This window comes from Rhagoletis pomonella, unplaced genomic scaffold (assembly GCF_013731165.1).
Source record: "Rhagoletis pomonella isolate Grant_MI unplaced genomic scaffold, Rhpom_1.0 Rhpom_scaffold_00016, whole genome shotgun sequence".
Classification (NCBI taxonomy): domain Eukaryota; kingdom Metazoa; phylum Arthropoda; class Insecta; order Diptera; family Tephritidae; genus Rhagoletis; species Rhagoletis pomonella.
This window is the reverse complement of record NW_023458570.1, coordinates 5,585,325-5,595,384: the sequence shown is the minus strand read 5'-3', so window position 1 is coordinate 5,595,384 and position 10,060 is coordinate 5,585,325. Positions and strand designations below refer to the sequence as shown.

General features: G+C 34.7%; 1 protein-coding gene and 1 long non-coding RNA gene across 2 annotated transcripts in view; both read left to right on the top strand.

The window, feature by feature from the left end:
- The window catches only part of LOC118749465 (synaptotagmin-5-like), a 159,200-nt gene that overhangs the window by 51,968 nt on the left and 97,172 nt on the right, over positions 1-10,060 (top strand). The window lies entirely within an intron of this gene.
- The window catches only part of LOC118749466, a 69,191-nt gene that overhangs the window by 14,499 nt on the left and 44,632 nt on the right, over positions 1-10,060 (top strand). The window lies entirely within an intron of this gene.

Genomic DNA, 10,060 nt, shown 5'->3' with positions numbered 1-10,060 from the left:
AAACTAAATATCTTTAGTTGTCGAAACTAATCCTTTTTCTCAGTGTGAATACTGATACTGAATACTGATACTGAATACGTGATTGTATTGTGATCAGAACTAAATTTGAGATTAATAGGTCAACAGGAAAGGGATGAAATCCAAATTACTAGATTTTGACCCAAAAACTAACAGTACAAGCTAAATTAAACCGGTTAAAACACACATTTATATATGTACCAGGGTTGTTGCGAATATTCGCATTTGCCACCGCGGAGCTTCCGAATTAATTTTAACATTCGCATTCGCTTTCGAATTCGCAATAATCAATGCGGAGCTTTTGCGAATATTATTTCTTAAGCTATATAACCGAGCTATTAATGGGCAGTCGTACAAGTTCCCACTTCTACTTGACCTTTAACGTACGTCAAAGAGAACATTGTCCTTTTAATAATATTTTCTTTTGTTTTCTGTGCTTCAAATACCTGTACTGTGCCAGCAAATTTTTTATTTTACAGGAGAAACAAAAAACATTACAAAAATCAAATCATTAAAAAGTGGCTAACTCCGTTGTTTTCAAATTTTTAGTGAAGGTGTATTTTAATATCCAACCAAAAACTGTGTAAAACGCAATTTCGAAAAAAATGTTGGTTAGGGCCTTTGTGAATTAAGGTAACGATATATTCGTTTCACTCATTTCAAATGGGGCTCTTAGGGAATTTATTTTAGCAAAAATTTAAAAAGCAGTAATTTTGTTTACTTGTTGGGCAATATTTTTTTCATAGGGATATATATTGGATTCTTGGCTAAAAACTTCTGTGGTAAAACTCTCCCCCTACGTCTCCCTTCCTTTCTATTTAAAGTAAAAGAATAATCTCCTTCAATAGGGAATTCCAGCAGAAATGGGCAACGTCTGGCTATAAAGAGAAAAGGCTATAAGTCTGACCTTTAATTAGGTAAGAATTACGTAACTATCTGAGACCCTAATCCTCCGTGATTCCAATAATTCAAATGCTTATAAAAAACGGGGTGTTTAAAAAGAATAACAATAATGTGATCCGATTCGGCTGGCAGTCACGACTTTGAAAACAGAATTCGCATTCGCATACGCGGATGTCTAAAACATCCCTAGTATGTACATTGTACAATGTAACAACCTAAATAAACATAAGCATATATGCAAAATATACTCAAAAAAATATTAAAAATATACTTACGAAAAATATGGAAATATGCAGAAAATATGCAGATATGCAAAAAATATACAAATATGCAAAAAGTAAGCAAATATGCAAAAAATATGAAAATATACAGATATGCTTAGGCGTAAATCTTGTTCATTTTCAATGCTACGAACTTCTGTATTGGTCCGGGATCTCTTGGATGCTAAACAAAAATTCAACAACAATTCATAGAATTCCGATGTCCAATTATCAATAATGGAATTATTGTGAGTAATCGTGGAAGGAAATTGGAAAATTTCCAGCATGATACAAATATTTAAAACTAACACCGCTCGCTCAATTCGTGATTACACTCTCTCGAAATGATTCAAATGTCAAATAAATACAAAATAAACACATGAATATTTATGATTTGAATATTTATTTATTCAAATGTGGGAAAAACTTAAAAATTTAGAAAATAAAAATGAGTTGCTGCTTTAGCGGCTGCCCAAATTCCGTTTTCCTCTACAAGCAAAGCAATCTAAAGTTCTACAAGTTCCCGAAATTATCGTATTTACAGCAAAAATTGATCGAGGTGTGTGGTGTTACGGAAGCGGTTTTTCCAAGTGCCCCTGTTTGTGCTAGGCTCATTTTTTGCCACACCACCGGACCCAATGTAAGCACAAGATAGTTCTTTGCAAAAGTGCAGTGCCTTTAAGGTAAAATATCTTTGAGTGCATGCCAAAATCTTCGCCTTAACATGCGGGCAGAAGTCCATTACAGACAATTGCTTCCATTTATTTATTTACATATGCATGTATATATGTACATATGTACATTCAAATTTTGTTGTTTCGACAGAAATATATTTCTTTGGTTTGAGCAAGGTACATTGAACAGGTAGTATCAGTAGAGCAGCTGATTTGATTCATTTTCAAATTATTTGGTCTCGAAAATGTCAAATATTTTTAATTTTTTCTCACAAAAATTCTGAATTGTTAAAATCCATTTGCATGTGAAACCTTTTTCAATACAAAACAAGCGATTGAATAGCAGCTTTTGGAACGTTCGCCCAACTCAGCAGCACAACCGCTGATTACTGGCCCTTGTAAAGGATGGATCAATGCTTCGAGAAGCAAACAAATTTACTAGGAAAGAAAGTTGCAACAATTTTTATTTTTTCCAATTTCAATTTTTTATTTTTTATAATTTTTTGTATTTCACATGGCACGCTTTGATTTAGAAGAAAAAATTCAGAACAGTTTTTGACACTTTCGATACCAGAAGCAACAACAAAATACACGCAAATGTTGTTTTTGCTCTACTGATACTACCTGTTTAATGTGCCTTGGGTTTGAGTGAAAATAAAAACAAACAAACGATGGCAGCGAGAGAAAATTTCAAAATGCTAGCAAACGTCAAAATTCCTAAAGTTGGCTCTCAGCGATTGTACCTTATAAATATTTTTATCATGATTTCCAGTAACCATCAAAATATTTATTCAAAATCATGATTCAATTCATGATACAAAAAAAGAAGGTAGTTTCACTTTTAAATTTTTTGACATAAACTGTGCTTACTAACGTTTCTACTTTTCGTAAATTGTTGCGGTAGCACTGCCACCTAATCAAATTATTATTTTGGAAACTTTAATATTTTTAAGGAATTTTTATTTCATTAAAAAGTAAGTTGTAACGCACGAGGTAAATATACTTACATGATTGTTCGTATTAAAAGAGCTTGATTTAAATTGCTATAAATGCAAGACACACCAGCAATTTAGCATTGGGTAGGTTCAGAAGGTGCAGAAGTTGAGCGCAACCGTTGCTAAAAAAATCAATGATCGTAATGCGTCTTGATACATTAGACACAACACGTTGTCGAAAAATTTTACGATCATCTAACACGCAACTGTTCAGTTGATCAGAAGTACAAAACAACGCGTTCAGAAGGTGCAATCGCAACAGTTACTGAGCTGTTGCGCCTTCTGAACGTGCCCATTATCTTTAACATGATATATTATATGCAGTTGGTCCTTTAAGAAACTAAGTAGGATGTTGCTTTATTTCGGATTCTTGGGAATCATAAACTCCTTTGTGATAACGCATGATGTATAGCTCCATGCATCTGCATGCATACATTAGTTTTATTATGCGTTTACATTTATACATTTGTATATTTACACTAGCAGACCCGGCGAACTTCGTTGCGCCCAAAATAAATTTTTTGTATTGAAACATTTTGGTCTAACATTTTCACCAACAGTTCACGTTCATGATTTTCAGTGACGCATTACGGTTTGGTGGTTGTTCAGCTCCGTCCAAATTGGGAAGGACCTCTCCGCGCCGTTTGAGACCAAACGAGGTTTTAGACAAGGAAAGCGTAATAAGAGCTGCCAATCTGAATCGCAGCGGCACCATATATAGCAAAAGAACGATGCTGCTGTCGTATGCAAATGATATCGATATCGTAGGTCTGAAACAAAGGGACGTAACCGCAGCACTTTCCAGTTTAGAAAAAGAAGCTAAAGAGGTTGGTCTAGCGGTGAACGAGGGAAAGACAAAGTACCTCCTGGCAACATATAAAGAGTCCACGCGCTACGGGACGCACGTCACTGTTGGCAGATATAACTTTGAAGTAGTGAAGGACTTTGTCTAGCAGAGCCCTCTCTCGACGAACGAAACTCAAGCTCTACAAATCTCTCATCATGCCCGTCTTTTATATGGCGCAGAATCTTGGACGATGTCGAACAAAGATGAGAAGGCTTTGGGGGCTTTCGAGAGAACTATTCTACGCAAAATCTACGGCCCTGTTTTCGTGGATGGCGGATATTGGAGAAGATGGAATGACGAACTGTATGAGCTTTTTAACGACATGGACATAGTTAAGCGCATAAAAATACAGCGATTTCGTTGACTTGGATATGTTCTACGCATGGATGACGACTCTCCGGTGAAAAGATCCTTCGATTCCGCACCCATGGGTGGACAACGAAAGCAAGGGCGCCCACGAACGCAATGGAAGGACTAAGTGCAGAAGGACCTGTCTGCGCTCGGGATAACCAACTGGCGCAAATTCGCGCAGGAGAGAAGCAATTGGAGAAGCTTTTTGGTCTCGGCCCAAACCGACAAACGGTTGTAGTGCCAAATAAGAAGAAGAAGAAGAAGAAGAAGGTTGTCAGAAGGCATATTTCCATTGCCGTCTTAAATAACCTGGCAAAACTGTACATGTGTACAAAGAAACGTACTAGTTTCAGTGCGCTTGAAAGGCGCCACGCCCCCTTTTCAAATAGACCCAATTTTCTCTAAGAGTATGGGATGGATTTCATATATCTCTATACCATTTTCGAGTAATCTACCATGGGAGGCGCCACGCCCCTTTTTCTTATAGCCCCAATTTTTCTTCATGACCACGCCACTGATTTTATATATCTTGTGCATACCAAGTTCCAGTACTCTTCCATAAACACATCCAGAGATATGGGAGGTGCCACGCCCCCTTCACCTAGCGGTATGAAATATACTTTACATCCGATTCTCATACCTACCATATATACACAAAAAATTTCATAAAGATCGGTCGAGTCGTTTAGAAGGAGTTCGACCACTAACACCGTGACACGAGATTTATATAAATATATTAGATAAGCACAATGCGAGAAGCATAGAAAAAATTTCGATGAAAAAAAATATATTTTTCTCGGGTTCACAACTATCCTATCTTTTAAGTTGGAACTAACAATACACACCCACAAAATTTCATTGAAATCGGTTAAGCGGTTTCGGAGATTAGCACTCTAATTGGGCGCATCCATTCCTCCGGTTGAAATCTTTCGCGGAAAAGTGCTCGCAACAAACAAACGATACTTTTGGTAGCGCATTTTCAGTTACCATGCACGCGGATATCCACTTTTCCCGCATATATGGTACCGCCGGGAGTCGAAAAAACTTTATGTTAGTTTTTTCGCAATTTCTTCTGTTATTTTTGCAGCTCCTAAATATGGAGCTCATCTTATTAAAAAACAATACAATAATTAACAAGAATAAATGCACATTTTATGTGAATACAATGTAATATTTCACTTACCTTCCGTTTTATATTCACTATCTCTAAAAGCTTTAATTTCTTTTAAATAATTATATATATATTTTTTTTTAAGTAATCAATAACTTTTTTACTTTTGTCAAAGAATATGGTAGCTCGATTTCAAAAGAAAATGCCAAAAGCACAGTTTACGTCAAATGGGAGCAATGGCGGCTAAGAAGAAGTGAAACTACCTTTAAATATTTGTATCATGATTCAATTATTAAAGGTTTTGTAATAAGCTTTTTTCTAACATTTGACACTCCCACCCACAGGGATGTTTTTTGGAAGCACTAAGGAAGGGGAAGAATTCAATCACCTTTCAAAGGGTAGCGAAGTTCCACAAAAAGCTGTTCATAATAGCGAATGGTAGTTTTTGCTTTAATTATTTAAGTGAAACCGGCTTCCTTGTAAATTCTTTGCGGTACCATTTACGGTCGATGGATTTAGGAAATTATTTGTTTGTGGAAAAATTATGTAATTTTGATAAAAAAAAACTCCAAATAAGAACATTTGGCGCTTACTTTTCTTTCGTGGTTAAGGCTCGATAGCTTCTAATATGGTAATGCGAATTCTTTGATGTTGCACATTTAGGGCTTGCTTTTCAGGGCAAGTTTAAGTGAGATCACGTAAACTGCGTTTATCTAGACAAGCTGGAGCGTTTAAACCAGGGTTCGGAAATATTCACTCACCTTCGTACGCGAAAGCGACCGTGAACGTATCAAATATTCTCTATTGGTTCTCCTTCGCGAGCGAGAAGCATAAAACAAGTCCAGATCGTTCGCGAATGTTAAGTAGAAAAAAATTTACAACTAGAATTTCCTGACTGAAACCAAACTAGTACGAAAATGACCAGACTTGTACCAACTACAAAACGATTTATTCATGCCCTGTTTTATTTGACATCGACAGTTTAATACAAAAGTGTACACAAAATATTATAATTTTTATTTGGGTATATTGTAAACCCATAAAGCGAGTACGTACTCTCAATTATACCATACCTGTTAAATAATGATTAATATTCATAATGATTAATTAAATAATTAAAGCATGTTTTTTTTGGATAACCGTTTAATGATTATATACCGATATTAGCACCTTTTTAATTATTAAGAATTAATTACTTAAACAATTTTAATTAATTCATTTATTTTAATCATATCATTATTTTATTATTTTTGATCATTTTCAATTACTTTTAACTTTTTTTAATTACACGATTAATATAATTATTTGATTAATTTCAATTATCAATGAACAAGCCAAAGTATAGACAAAAATTAAGAATATTTAATAACTGCTTGAATTATTTATTAATTTTTTTATATCCAAATCTCAAAGGTTAAATATTATTTATTACTTTTAAAAATTTTTAAAAAGAAACGACTGAAATAGTTAATGAATTTAATTTATTTTAATGAAAACTCTTATTTTTATTTTAGTTCACTCAAAAATTAACTAAAGTATTCGTTTTATTTTTAACTAAAATATTTTCTTTTCCATATTCAATATTATTAAAAGAGATAAAAATATAGTATTTATTGTACCTGAAAGCTTTTACTTTTAATATCAAAAATTGGAAAATGCATTTAAATTTATGTTCGAAAGTTTGAAATATTTATGTAGATATTTATTTTTCCTTTTAATTAATACTCAAAAAATGTAACACTAATTAATGGCAAATCTAAGGGTGCTAAATGAAAATGTGTAATGTATTAAAGTGTACTTAATCAAAAGTTTTTATTGTATATTGATGAATTAATTTAATTTATTTGGGCCATAATTGGACTAGTATTTTTCTGTCTATTTTGAACTAGTATGAGACTGGTATATTTCTGGCCGAAATCTGATAATTGCCATCTCGTAGGACATTCCCATATTAAAAATACCAGTTGATTGCATGGAAAAAAGATAGTTGGCTGACTAGTTGGGCATGCGGTTCATACATTGTGAGGTAGTTTACAACAAGTACATTTGACTACAGGGCTGCGTGCCTTCATGTATGTAGCTATAAGTAGCATCGATGCCTTCGCGAACGTTCACTTCTGTCGTTCTCGTTCATAAGTGTATGTAAATGCTTCGGCAAATATTCGCGGAAAGTTGGTGTGGCTAGAGCAGGAAATTTTCGAAGTATTTTGCGATTGTGTTTGAGATTTGAAAACGAAAATGTAATTGTATTGTAGTATCAAATAAAACACCTCTTTGAGGTAAAATTTTCGAGTGATGAAAGCTGAACTAGAAATACAAAATTTATGATATCAATTTCGTGACGAAAATTATACGCATTTTTTAACTGCCTTTCAAACGTAGGGAAAATCTTTTTTATTCATATGAATCGTTGCAAAAGTTCTGTTTTATTTTTTTATTGTGTTTCTAGCAGTAAACGGAAATTCGCAACGTTCCGAATAAATAAAAAAAGATGTTCCATACGTTTGAAAGGCAGTAAAAAAATGCGTATAATTTTCGTCACGAAATTGATATCATAAATTTTGTGTTTCTAGTTCAGCTTTCGTCACTCGAAAATTTTACCTGAAAGAGGTGTTTTATTTGATATCAATTACTTTGGGGTAGCAAATTTAAAATCGACGAAAATACAAACAATAAACTAAATGTTTTATTTTTCTCAAATAAATTGCTAAAAATATTCTCTAAATCTAAATTATGTATTCAAATCGATGTGTCCATTGAAACACATAGTTTTTCGAATACGGAATAAAGCGAAAAAGGATGATCAAGGATATGATGATATCAAGGATGATATGTATTCGAAAAAAAAAATAAAAACTTATCAACTTGGTACCAACTTTGGACAATAAACAACTGTATTCGTCTGATTGCCTCGTAGTTTAATTGTTGTTAAGATTTCTACTGGGTGTGGGGCGCACACATGTACTTTTTTTTAAGAAGTTTTACTTCTATCACGTGTACGGTGTTGCAGTCGTGCTATTAAACTAATGATTGTTTCTCAAGTATTTTTGCTCAGTGGCAATTTATACATATGTATGTAAGTAGTAGCGGAACATTGGGTGAACCAAATGCATTCATACATACATATTTATGTACAACTATAGGTAAATACCAGGTAGGTTAAGTGCGGGTGATAAACCCATGTAGCATAGTTAAATATTGTGTACATACCTGCAATTAAAATGGGGAAGAATGTTACAATTTCGGCATGTGACTGAAAAAAACTCTAAAATACACACAAATTGTGGTTTCAAAGACATGTACGAAGTGATTAGCACAGCTGCATCCTTCAAATTGTCAACTCGCGGGAAATTCCCCGATTTGCAGGGAATTTCGGTTTAAGTGGCAATCGGGGCGATTTTTTCGGGGAACTGGGTATGTTATTTTTATATCTTAAAGTAACCAAATTAGACGGATATGTTAATTTTTAACCATTTGACCCTTTTTAGAGCGACATTTTTTTCAATTTGAATAGCAATATCTCCACAACAAGAGTCTTTCCAGATATAAGCTTTATACCAGATGAAAGCTAAGGTTTTGGGCTAGACTTTTGGAAACTTAGAATAAAATCGACTAACCAGTTTTTGAGAAAATGCCCGAAATCTCTATTTTCAGCAGCCCGATTTTTAGTTTTCAGGCGATAATGTTATGGCGTATTTATATTTTATAAACACAAAAGACAGCGTTAGATAGTTTGTTTGGAGACCCTTCTACTGATATCCACATCAATGACATGGACTGAGTAGTGCGGCCTCAGTGGTAGTTAAAAAAATTCCCTTTTTTCGAATTTCAGGCAGCAGCCACGCCCACACAGGCATACGAATCAAAACATCCTGGAACAAAACCTTCTTAGTTTTTTGTGTACTTTGATTCCTGAAAGCTTGAAAAAAATTAAATGATGGTACGTTCAGACGCCACATACATACCAAAGCATCTCGTAGTGGAGACACGAACCAAAACACATTTACCTCTATATCTTTCCAACTTGTAGCCAATATAATATATCAATATATAAGGTATCGTTTGAAAGGTATTGGCCTATAGAATAACACTAAATATGTTGGGTGTACCCATATGCCCCCTAAAACCGGCAAAAGCACAAAAACGTTTTTTGTTTCGCAACACTTTAGCCTAATTTTTAAGAATCCGGTTAATCGTTTACGAAGCTTGAATATATTTTCCGGACACACTCTGCAAGACCTTTCCAACGATATATCAAACATGTCGATTGGACGTCTGGATAAAAACTTCCAAATCTCGTGTATCATTTCAGCATGCTACTGTTGCTGCTTTCGTCAGTCGCGCGCACTGCCGTGCGCTGTGATAGGGTAAATTCCCTGCAGCAACAAGGCGGCCAATTTTCCGTTAAGGACTAGTACTTCACTGGATAAAATTTGACTGGCCAGAATTGGACATTTGCTTGCATCGAAATTGGCAGCCTTCGACCAGTCCCCAAGGAACCGGCCTAGAGATAGACGAAAAGTACAGTTTGGCAATTCAATAAAAAAACATTTAAAGAACACCACCCTGTAAATGTCCCGATCGCTTGGTCTGGCCTTGATCCAAAGTGAACATTTGAACACACATTTACATGCGTGGCTGTAGCTCAGTGCGCATAGATGCTTGCCACTATTTGAGGGTCCGGGTTCAAATCCGTCAGAAGCAACATGGTTATAAAATGATAAAATTTATGTTTTTTGTGTTTCCGAACATGAAAAAGCATCTGCGAAGTGCAGAACGCAATCTTACTCCAACGAAAAAAAATCTCCAAAATTGGACTAGTCCAGGACTATCTTACGGTCTGTATTGATTGGACCGGTCCTTTTCCAATGACACGCCAATGCTAAAAATGGCAGTTGAAA